Below are 12,833 nucleotides of genomic sequence, written 5' to 3'. Positions count from 1 at the left end.
ACAGGAGAAAGGTACCAAACATTCTACAGCACTATTTATATACTATGAATCTAGACATAATTATGAGAGGCATCAATAATTGGAGATAATTGGACAACAGATCGTTTTTTGTCCCCAGCATTAAAATTATTGAAAAGACCAGACAAACTGGTGGGAAAGTGGGTTACATGTTGATGAAACCAAACATGAAGTTCTGAAACCAGAACTGCAAAAGAAAAGTTTGGTACAACAACACTAAGCATCACCAAAAAAGGACCACATCCACAGGGAAACACTGCTACTGTCAGCATTAGCTCTCTGCTTAATTTTCATTATATGGGTCTGGGGTTTTTGTCAAGGTGGATACATTTTGTGTAAGAAGGCATCGAAATCCACCATAATGTTTTGGAACGGTACAGCCTGAGACCAGAACAGAATCTGACAGAACATCTGTGGAGTCTTGCAAAAGGGGCTCTAGACAGTAGATTTCCTCACAATCTGATAGATTTGGAGAATGTTTGCAAGAAAGAGTTGGTAAAAGTTGGTATGTCGATATTTAGGATTCTGGTAGACTCCTACCAAGGACTTAATGCTGAAATTCAATTAAAAGGTGCTTTACCAAAGTATTGGTTGAGATATGGGCACAGTTACTGTATGCCACCAGGTTATTGTGGCTTTTGTTTTATATTTTTAAAACATTTGTTTGTTTTCAGTTGAATTGTTCAGGATAAACGTGACATTGTATGCGGGGAAAGTTTTAAATTAAATTTTCCTGTTTTAACTTTTTCTTAGAAACCCAGCATTTTATCGGGGGTGACTTTTGGGGGCTTTTCAGAACCACTATATAATAAAACATTGAGAATTTAAAATTGTATGGCTAAAATAATTAAAATCAGTGCCTAAAGCGTTGCACCGACCTCAAAGTAAAACTGGGACATGTTGGGACATGTTTCCCTTGAATCTGGGGTATCGGTCTCCATTCTGCAGTAGCAAAGTTCACCTATCAGCACCTCTGAGGATCACTAATTGCCATGTTCTCTGTTATCATGCTGTCTCAGTCTAAAAGCCCTTACCTTTTTAACTAAGATCAGCAGATAACAGCCATACCGTTCGACTGACGACTTGCATGGGAGGTGGGGTTATCTTTGAGTGCATTTCTCCAGAAAGGCTGGAGCCCAGCGTGCTGCAAATCCAATGAAAAGTTTCTGTCAGTCAGAGAGATCAATAAAACCCAATGATGCTGCACATTGTGCTTTGAACGGGTATCTGTTCTGCACCAGGATGCTGTGGAAAATCACTGTCTTCTTCTGCTTCGTTACTGAATCATTAATTCATGTCATTCTGCTGGAGGCTACTTATTCAACGTTTTAAAGGTGGAACCTCAAAACCCTCATTCATGAATGGTCGTTTGATCCGCTGCTCAGCTGCTAACTCGGTTATTTAATTTCCTCTCTGCTATGGGGTTGCTACCGTTATAATGATCGCAAGTGTCACTTAGTCCCACATAACCCCGGCAAACTCTTCGCCTACTGTCGAAATTCACCCGATATAAAAATTTAACACACGGCTGCCATTAGGACACAAGTTGAATTAAACTGCATGGCGCATGCCAAAGTGTCTAGCTGCGGGGAAATGAAGACATCATTAAATGTGAGGTTGCTATTGATTCAAAAGAGGTAATAAAGGCAGAGAGAAATTGACTTTTCTATCAGAAGGTTATGCTAAATCTGCTGTGTAACATTTTCTTTTATTGCTCAGGGCATCTTCAGGCCGCATGCCTGCATTTATTAACCTGTGAGAAGTCAACACATTTCTGGAAAAATGTTGAGCTGGGTGCGTAAAAGCTTTTATGCAAGAATGATTTGGTTCTGATTTAAGAAGAAAATGCAGTTAGACTGATGTAAAACTGTTGCTCAAGATGATTTGTTAAAAAAAGACATTCGGAATAGCTTTGAGAGTGCATATTTTCTCCACTTGATAACAGAAACCTTAAATAATGAGTCTGTGTTGCTGTTGCGATTCAGTCGAACCTCCTATTGAAGGGCCCCTGCTTTATAGAGTTTGGAGCTGGTTTTCAGGAGAATGTGCAGTGCCTGCTTATGCTTTGGCTGATTTGAAATGATGGTTATTATCTGCAGAGGCTACCATGTCAAGTGAAGTGATAAACCTAGAGGTTAAGCCTGGTGAGAGCAGCGTGCAGCAGGAGGCTTATGAGTGGGCTTTCACTGATGTTCTGCACTGTGGGAAATCAAAGGTCTCTCAGACCCACACAGAAGACGACTCAGAGGCTTTGCCATTACTTGCCTCATTGGCCAGTGTTGTCTTTATCCCCTGGTGGGGTAGGAAAGAAAGCAAAACCAAAAGCGATAGACTAATCTGTGCATTCGCCGCTGTTTGTGTGTGAGCTTCTTGCACTAAAGCGTGCTTGTGTGTACGTTTGCTGGACCAGCAAAAGGAATCTCGAGAAGAGTTTTCAGCTATGATAGCTGAACATTGTCAGTGTTGTGCAACAGAGTCAAAGGTCAGGTTTAGTTTCAGCTGAGAGCTGGGTTCTTAAATGATAAAATGTCAAGCGGATATCAGAAGGTGTCAAAGCCAGAATTGTTGTTTTCTTGTATTTGGTATATCATTTAGGTTTAACTGATTTAGGTTTTTCTGCTGAAAGAAATCAACATTTTGAACTGATCCTGTTAACTAGTAAAGATCTCCTTTTCTTCTGTCCATTTGTTACAGTAAACATGGCTGCAAAACAAGCTTTCATCTCAATTCAGCACAATGAGTCCAATCAGCAGTAGATTGTTACCAATGTAAGACAACATGGCTCTCTGTAAGATCTCCTGCAGCGGAGTCTAGTGGTCTGTGCTGTGGTGTTTCTGCTTCAGCCTACAGTTTGTTGCTGCTTTCAAGAGTGGCGACTAAAAACAGCGCTTAGATCATTTATTTTTCAATGTTTAGCAGTGTTGCAATAGGCACATATGTAGTCAAAGAACTGAATTTTGTCAGTTAGCCTATTCCACAAAACCCTCTTTGAGCAGTTTGAGACAAATGCATGGGGAGGTTAAAGTCAATCCGCCACTGTTATGGCTCTGAGTCACCTAGTGAGGTAGAGACAAAGCTGATATGGTTACTTTATGAAAGGGTAGGTTGGCTTCATAGTTCAGTGATGTCATGTAAGATGACATACTGTTTGTGCAACCAGATCGTCTCAAGATTTGAAAGCAAGATGCACCTATAAAATATCTGTGATTTCTCTTTAAGATCTATAAGCAAACAGTTTTTAGCATCTTATGGGGGCCACTGCTAAAAAGCAGTCTGTGTGTGTATTCCCTAGTGAATGTTGACCTTTGCCCTGACTCTGAGATTTCAAAAAGGTCGTAAACATTTCCAAATTAATCACATTCCAAAACAGAGGTGTAAAGCTCAAAAGGAAAAAAAAAATTTGCTGAGCCTTCCTGTTATCTGCTGAAAATCTCTCTTACTCTTGCTGCCTGAATAAACTGCAGACAATTATCTGTATCAATATGGTAAAATTTCCTTTTAAATGGCTTTTTACATCTACAGGGATTGGACAATGAAACTGAAACACCTGTCATTTTAGTGTGGGAGGTTTCATGGCTAAATTGGACCAGCCTTGTAGCCAGTCTTCATTGATTGCACATTGCACCAGTAAGAGCAGAGTGTGAAGGTTCAATTAGCAGGGTAAGAGCACAGGTTTGCTCAAAATATTGAAATGCACACAACATTATGGGTGACATACCAGAGTTCAAAAGACAAATTGTTGGTGCACGTCTTGCTGGCGCATCTGTGACCAAGACAGCAAGTCTTTGTGATGTATCAAGAGCCACGGTATCCAGGGTAATGTCAGCATACCACCAAGAAGGACGAACCACATCCAACAGGATTAACTGTGGACGCAAGAGGAAGCTGTCTGAAAGGGATGTTCGGGTGCTAACCCGGATTGTATCCAAAAAACATAAAACCACGGCTGACCAAATCACGGCAGAATTAAATGTGCACCTCAACTCTCCTGTTTCCACCAGAACTGTCCGTCGGGAGCTCCACAGGGTCAATATACACGGCCGGGCTGCTATAACCAAACCTTTGGTCACTCATGCCAATGCCAAACGTCGGTTTCAATGGTGCAAGGAGCGCAAATCTTGGGCTGTGAACAATGTGAAACATGTATTGTTCTCTGATGAGTCCACCTTTACTGTTTTCCCCACATCCGGGAGAGTTACGGTGTGGAGAAGCCCCAAAGAAGCGTACCACCCAGACTGTTGCATGCCCAGAGTGAAGCATGGGGGTGGATCAGTGATGGTTTGGGCTGCCATATCATGTCATTCCCTTGGCCCAATACTTGTGCTAGATGGGCGCGTCAATGCCAAGGACTACCGAACCATTCTTGAGGACCATGTGCATCCAATGGTTCAAACATTGTATCCTGAAGGCGGTGCCGTGTATCAGGATGACAATGCACCAATACACACAGCACGACTGGTGAAAGATTGGTTTGATGAACATGAAAGTGAAGTTGAACATCTCCCATGGCCTGCACAGTCACCAGATCTAAATATTATTGAACCATTTTGGGGTGTTTTGGAGGAGCGAGTCAGGAAACGTTTTCCTCTACCAGTATCACGTAGTGACCTGGCCACTATCCTGCAAGAAGAATGGCTTAAAATCACTCTGACCACTGTGCAGGACTTGTATATGTCATTCCCAAGACGAATTGATGCTGTATTGGCCGTAAAAGGAAGCCCTACACCATACTAATAAATTATTGTGGTCTAAAACCAGGTGTTTCAGTTTCATTGTCCAACCCCTGTACAGGTCCTTCTCAAAAAATTAGGATATTGTGATAAAGTTCATTATCTTCCATAATGTCATGATGAAAATTTAACATTCATATATTTTAGATTCATTGCACATTAACTGAAATATTTCAGGTCTTTTATTGTCTTAATATGGATGATTTTGGCATACAGCTCATGAAAACCCAAAATTCCTATCTCACAAAATTAGCATATCATTAAAAGGGTCTCTAAACGAGCTATGAACCTAATCATCTGAATCAACGAGTTAACTCTAAACACCTGCAAAAGATTCCTGAGGCCTTTAAAACTCCCAGCCTGGTTCATCACTCAAAACCCCAATCATGGGTAAGACTGCCGACCTGACTGCTGTCCAGAAGGCCACTATTGACACCCTCAAGCAAGAGGGTAAGACACAGAAAGAAATTTCTGAACGAATAGGCTGTTCCCAGAGTGCTGTATCAAGGCACCTCAGTGGGAAGTCTGTGGGAAGGAAAAAGTGTGGCAGAAAACGCTGCACAACGAGAAGAGGTGACCGGACCCTGAAGAAGATTGTGGAGAAGGGCCGATTCCAGACCTTGGGGGACCTGCGGAAGCAGTGGACTGAGTCTGGAATAGAAACATCCAGAGCCACCGTGCACAGGCGTGTGCAGGAAATGGGCTACAGGTGCCGCATTCCCCAGATCAAGCCACTTTTGAACCAGAAACAGCGGCAGAAGCGCCTGACCTGGGCTACAGAGAAGCAGCACTGGACTGTTGCTCAGTGGTCCAAGGTACTTTTTTCGGATGAAAGCAAATTCTGCATGTCATTCGGAAATCAAGGTGCCAGAGTCTGGAGGAAGACTGGGGAGAAGGAAATGCCTAAATGCCAGAAGTCCAGTGTCAAGTACCCACAGTCAGTGATGGTCTGGGTTGCCGTGTCAGCTGCTGGTGTTGGTCCACTGTGTTTTATCAAGGGCAGGGTCAATGCAGCTAGCTATCAGGAGATTTTGGAGCACTTCATGCTTCCATCTGCTGAAAAGCTTTATGGAGATGAAGATTTCATTTTTCAGCACCACCTGGTACCTGCTCACAGTGCCAAAACCACTGGTAAATGGTTTACTCACCATGGTATCACTGTGCTCAATTGGCCTGCCAACTCTCCTGACCTGAACCCCATAGAGAATCTGTGGGATATTGTGAAGAGAACGTTGAGAGACTCAAGACCCAACACTCTGGATGAGCTAAAGGCCGCTATCGAAGCATCCTGGGCCTCCATAAGACCTCAGCAGTGCCACAGGCTGATTGCCTCCATGCCACGCCGCATTGAAGCAGTCATTTCTGCCAAAGGATTCCCGACCAAGTATTGAGTGCATAACTGTACATGATTATTTGAAGGTTGACGTTTTTTGTATTAAAAACACTTTTCTTTTATTGGTCGGATGAAATATGCTAATTTTGTGAGATAGGAATTTTGGGTTTTCATGAGCTGTATGCCAAAATCATCCGTATTAAGACAATAAAAGACCTGAAATATTTCAGTTAGTGTGCAATGAATCTAAAATATATGAATGTTAAATTTTCATCATGACATTATGGAAAATAATGAACTTTATCACAATATGCTAATTTTTTTAGAAGGACCTGTATGTGTTTCCCTTGGGTTTATTTTTGAACACCTCACTGAGACTAAAAATAGTAAACTTTGAGTCTACTTCACTCAGTGGCAGGTTTCACACTTCAGATTTTTGCTGTCAGCAGAATTTAACTCCTAAATATGGTGTGTTCAGAAAGGTCAGTCAACAATCAAGGCTGATCCATCTGAAGATAATTTAAAGTGCCTGTTACATCGAATCTTTATGATAAATCCAATTACATTTACAGAGTAAACATTAATTAAATATTTCAAAAAGCAAATTCATGCCGCTGAAATGAAGTTGTTGAGATATATGAACATAAATTTAACTAAAAAGGCATTTCCAGACCACTCCTTTGCGCTCTTTATGACTTCAACGGGGACCCTGCACCTAAACTGACCGCTGCTACAATCGCTGACAACAAAACAGCAGCAAAGAATCTGATTGGTTCTTTAGATATATTTCAGTCACTATCAGAGAGAGACGCAGCAGAGACAAGAGAAGAAAGTCAGCTTTCATCAGAGGACAGGGCACAAGTGCTGCGTACAGCCATGTAATTCGACCAGAATCTATTTTTGCCAGATGCCTGAGCACGACCGAGTCAACACCAGGAAACAGAACAAGCACAACATCCAGATTTTCAAAATAATTCACTTAAGACGGACTAGATCTCACTATATCAATACATACATGCATATATTTAAAGATACACGTGTATATATGAGCATTTCTTCACATTAGATCAATTAGTTCAGTTACTGGGCAATATACTGTATATATATATATATATATATATATATATATATATTATATATATATGTTAACTAAGGTATTATAAACGGAGCAATTAAACATTAAATGCACCAAATTAAGCAACAAATATAGCTTTGCTGCACCCATTGTAGAACAAAACACATGAAAATATCTGTATGCATAAAATGAAAAATGAAGCAGTTTAACTGGTTTAACCTCCACCAAATGAGTTGTTTTGGACTTGTTACCACATTTATCACCGCTTTTTTAATGCGTAGTCATTGATGTCAGTGCTGCACCAAACCTGTGGCTCCGCAATGCTGGCTTTATTTATGACAGCTCAGATTGTCTTGGGCTGCCCGAGAAGGGATTTATGAACGGCCAGAGGCAACATAAACAGGGACCCGATTTTGCACCCATTTCGCTGAACTGCTATGAAAGTGTCTCTTTGACAGGCTCTTTGCAACAATGTGCCTGAAGATCCAATGTAGAATGGTGTCTTTGCTTAGTTTTTTTGTAGACACAATACCCGTTCATCTTTTGAGGTGTTTCTTTTGGCCTGAATTATGTATTGATTCGAGTTAGGCTGCTTATAAGTATAACAGTATGTGATTCCTTTCAAAAAACAATCCGATCCAAGCATTGAAGTTAAAATAAGTGAAAATCTGACCCTGTACAACTATGACCTTAAAAAAGCCCGGAAAGCAAAATGAAAGATGAAGAAAGTAGGCTAATTATGCACACCTGTATCAGTAAATTCAGCTTAAAATTGTGAGTATTCACAGATTTTAAGCTGTGCTCTGACATGTAGTTAGGTACTTTTTGTTGAGAATTTCCCATTTGCAGTAATACAGCGTTATCTATGTGGGGCCTGAGTGGGTAAACATGATAGTTTGCCTATCTCACCAATCTCAGCATTTGCCACATTAGGTTTTTGTTCATAAATAGGGATCCACAAATCAGGTGGTCTGTGATTTTTTTTTTTCACTGTTCAATAAAGGCAGCTAACTAAAAACTCCCATTTTTGGCCTCTAAAGTCATTAAAAACATCTTCTTTGATACACTTTGTGGTAAATTTGGTCATTTTCAAGTAAATGTAGGGTCTCTAGACTAAATGGGGATATTTCTCAATTTTTTTTTATTTTGTATTGAAACTAAAACTACTACGCGTATCAAAGAACCTGCAGCTCTTCTTATTTTATTTGATGTTCGGCGTTTGTTTCATTAAAGGCTAAATTTTTCAATCCAATCAGTCAGACCTCAGATGAAAGTTGACAATCATGAGAAACTCAAAGCCTGATTGGTGCAACTCTATGAATAATCTAAATTAAAAACATAAATGTGTGTTATTCAGAAATGTTCAGAAATCCAGTCACTCATAAACACAGATTGGTGACATTAGAAAACAAATTAGTTGGGACAGACAGAGGAAGAATCATCCAAATTGATTTTCAAACGCTCCACGTTGAAGCTCAGTTTTAATTGTTCTCCCTTATGCAGACTATACACTACGTGAGTTAATTCATTGCGATTGATTCTTAGTCGGAGCCGGGCATGGACTAGTTTCTGGTATCAAGGTGTCCTGGTTTTAAAAATGTATGGTTTAAAAGCTGCAAAAAATTTACCATCTTATCGTTTGCAATGTATGTGACAGTGTGGGAGATACCAGAGTTTTCTCCGGCTGTTTAATGCATAGAGTAATTAAGCGCCATTCCTTCCCCACCTGTTGCTGCAAACTGCCAGTCAGCTGGCAGAAAGAAGGCCATCATGCATTTTCTTTTTTACTTAAAGTGATAATGCTGTGAGGCTCTAATACTGGCCTATGACCAATTAAAGCTGTAGGAGCAGTTAAATTACATATTTTGTCATGTTTGTAAATAAGAAGGTTTTATGAACAGAGGAACATTTTATCTGATAAAATAAAGGTTTATTGATAATTCTACCATTGTAGAAAAAAAAATCAGGCACAGAAATTGTTTGAACATGTTTTTTCCCTTTTACATTGCAAAGCTATTGAGATGTCAAACCTGAACATGGGGCTTTAATCACTTTTGTGTACTTGTTTAAGTTTAGTTTTTAAATATGTATTAGTTGTATATACTAATCCCAAATATCAGATGAGGACTTGCCCTCTAATCCCTCTTTTCCGCTCGGCCCTCACTCTACTCTACACTAAGCCAGTGCGCTGTGCCACTATTAACCCTTATTGTCTAATAGTTTGGTGTGAGCCTACCAAACATGAGATACGTTTCAAGTACAGACATGCCAAGTAAAATAAGCAGTCACTATCGCACTTAATGTCCTCCAACAGAGATTTTGAACCGCCGCTACTGCTTTTGGTTTGTGGTCGCACATCGCTCTTGAGTTTTTTTGCGGTGTGGTGGCAGTAAAGTCCATGGCTTGTCATTCTCTCCGCAACTTTGGCGAACACTTTCTCACACCGCTGACATTCAGCTGACCACGCTCATGGCCAATCAGTGGACAGCAGTCTGTTCACATTTCGGACCGGCTCAGCCCTGATGGGGTCTGCTGATGAAAAGGTACCCAGAAAAGCAGTACCGAGGATGAAAAGCCACTAATGGAAACGGTTGAAAACCTGGTTCAGTGGAACTGGCCAAAGTAGAGCCCATTGAAAACTTATTAGTACCAAATTAAAGGTGCCTAAGATACCATTAGCTGATATTTTCTTCCTGTTTTGAGCTTCTGTATCTTCAAGTTGTTTATGTCTCTGAGCAACAGGAGCTCATTTAGAGCTTACTCACTTCTCTCTGCTCTTGCTTTCGCACATGTTGTCTCAACCTCAGAATAATTAAATCAATAAGTCATCAATACTTAGCCCATTGTAATAACGTGGAAATGAGGCTGGTGGTCTGTGCTGTACCATTAGTTGAATTCAATCGGGTTCATGCAGTTCATTAGCCAGCATATGGACTTCCAGTCACAGTTTTCTGATAATAATTAGATTGTAGTGATTTTTATACCTGTGTGTTGCATTGTAGCAATGAGTGTTTGGGATTTAAGCAGAGAGAGCTCCAGATCAAAGCAAGTTCCCATCCTGCTGAAGTGTTCCTGAGCAGAATACTGATTGCAGCTCTCATCCTGGCTTTGATGGTCCTTAAATTATGTATGCTAGTGAAACCTTTCGATTTTTACACATTAGTGTGATTTTTGGCTTTTCATAAATTGCATTGTTTGCATGACTTTTATCATTCTTAACACATAGCATAGTATTCCTTGGTCTTCTATGTCTTTGCAGTAATTGGTGAGATGCGCTCCGGGTCAATTTGTACCCCAATTTTCATACTCGGCAAACTGGTGCTAGGTTTGCACCAGCTTTGCATGGCCAGAGCTTACTATAGTGGAAAATCAAAGACATACTGACATCTTTGTGGGAGATGGATCTATGATATTACGTTATTGTGTTAAAAACCCATAAAGCTTCACAGATCAGGCCGACCATGCTGGGGACTCTTCATCGCAGTATTTGGCTTGCAAAAAAATTAACAGAAGTTTTATAGATTTTACAGAAGTTTTGGAGATGCGGTGCTTAACTTTTTGATCCAAAACGCACTCCTGAGATTATCCATGAACTGAATAATTTTCTATTTTTGGTGTTTTTTAATGTTTTGGTTTTTAGCTGAAGTACAATTTTTGACCTGTTGCTGCTTGTTGTGAGCTACAGAAAGACTCGGGAGGATCGATGTTCACCACCTGTTTAATAACCTTGCTTCACTGCGGACTCGATAAATGGATTAATCAGGAGTCATTGATTGGGGCAGCGAGCTGTATTAACAGGCTGAATGGGAGTCTGAAAAGGCCCCTGAGGGAAAAGGTTGGGAAATCCCATGGAGTCCCATGTTGTTATTAACATGAAGAGCTTGGCATCCAATTTTAATGCACAGACCTGAAGCAGAGACTGACATGCGTATACGCACAAAAATGCACTTGGATATAAGTATTTTCTGTCACATGTAGTTCTTTCTAGTAGCTCACTCAGCCTGTGATGTCTGGTGAAAAGATTTTAAGCTTGTATTATGAGCCCTTAATTGGAAGGTGTTTTCTTTAAAGGCGTTACCTCATCACTATGCGCCTCTTTCTATGTTTAGTGTAATAATAATGTTTTGAAATTAGTTAAACAGTTAAAGCACTGTTTTCTTTTTATGAACAAATATTCGGTAGGATATTAGCGGGATGGAGTGAGCCCAGTAGTACTCAAGGCGGCATCATGACTTTTAGATAAACAGTAAACAATGAGCTACAGCCCGGACACTACGAGGAGTTTTACTGACAGAGACCTAGAGCGATAAAGGGATGTTAATGCTGTTATCGAGTCACATGATTGGGTGTATGTGCTACAAAACCGTGAGGTTTGAGCTGACTGAGCAGCCAACTGCTGGTGTTCAAGATTGGCATGTTGGGTCTTTTGTTGTAATTTTGGTTATTTTTTGAGAAGAGATTACTGGTTTTGTAGGTGTTTAGCAGAGAATCTTTATGGTTTGAGACTTTAATATTATTATTTCAAAAGGGTTTTTTTTGACACTTGCTAATGTGTTTACACCATTTTGATTGTCTTTGTCGTTCACAACTACAGACCTAACAGGAAATGGGTGAGAATGATTATTGTCCTTTGTCATTTATTATAATAAGATTGAATGAAGCGATTATAAACAAATTTACCATATGACATAGCCTTTAACCAGGGCATCTGGCAGTATTCCTTTTTCCTGCTAATGTGGCGCCATGTCAACGCGCCTCTTTGTCCCTTCCTAGTTAGTGTTTGGTCCAATGAAAAACAGGAAGGATTGTGTCTGTAGACATGCTCAAAGCATGTTTGCCTGCTTAGCATGGATTTGTGCGGCATCTCGGAGCTAAAACCAGACTCAACACTGGAAGCCTCCTGCGATGTCATGTTCAGTATATGGAATGGAGGAGTGGCTTCACCACACGGTTTAAAAGGCCATTAAAATGTGTCTTGGAAATATTTTTGAAACAGAAGAGTTTTGGAGGAGTTGTGTTGAGTCATCATCAACAGACACTGATCGGTCAAAAACACATCAATTCCTTAAGTTTGGCTAGACAGCAGAATTTAGCCAATCAGTTGCCTGATTAGAGGAACCATACTCTGCAAGGTAATGATCAGACATGGTGTGTTCTCAGGATTCATTTAAAAGGAGCTGGTCTTTAACCAGATTTCAATTTATTTTAGTAATTCAGAGAGTTTGAAGAATCCACGAAGGTGTAATACGGCTGGTTCTCATCTGCTTAAAAGTGATAGGAGCTTATGAAATGCATTAATGATCTGTCCAATGGGGTGTATGTATACCGGAAAAGAGAAACAGCGCCTTGGGGTATCCCATATGTCTTATAATGCAGGCTATATTATAATAGAGGAGCTAAAAAGTATGCGAGTTCCATCCAAATAACATGTGAGCACGAAGTGAAAAAAAGAGGGTCAGGTAGACTCAAACAGCCTCGAGAGAACAGGAGTGATGCTTTTAGTTGGCCTATTTGGTCCAACCTGGTTTTAAAGCAGATGAAACATCTAAAGAACAAGCAGGAAGAAAACCAGAAGCATCAGCAACAACCAAAGGTGCATTCAATAACTTTTTCATTCTTATCTTGAGGTATGTTTCAAAGATGTCAGCGGCATAAAGTAGACACACATTAACACCGT

At 40.3% G+C, this 12,833-nt stretch overlaps 1 protein-coding gene across 7 annotated transcripts in view; it reads left to right on the top strand.

Moving 5' to 3' along the window:
* The window catches only part of rptor (regulatory associated protein of MTOR, complex 1), a 237,567-nt gene that overhangs the window by 8,232 nt on the left and 216,502 nt on the right, over positions 1-12,833 (top strand). The window lies entirely within an intron of this gene.

The sequence above is a fragment of the Girardinichthys multiradiatus genome, chromosome 5, assembly GCF_021462225.1.
Source record: "Girardinichthys multiradiatus isolate DD_20200921_A chromosome 5, DD_fGirMul_XY1, whole genome shotgun sequence".
NCBI classification, from domain to species: domain Eukaryota; kingdom Metazoa; phylum Chordata; class Actinopteri; order Cyprinodontiformes; family Goodeidae; genus Girardinichthys; species Girardinichthys multiradiatus.
This window is presented reverse-complemented; position numbering and strand designations above follow the sequence as displayed.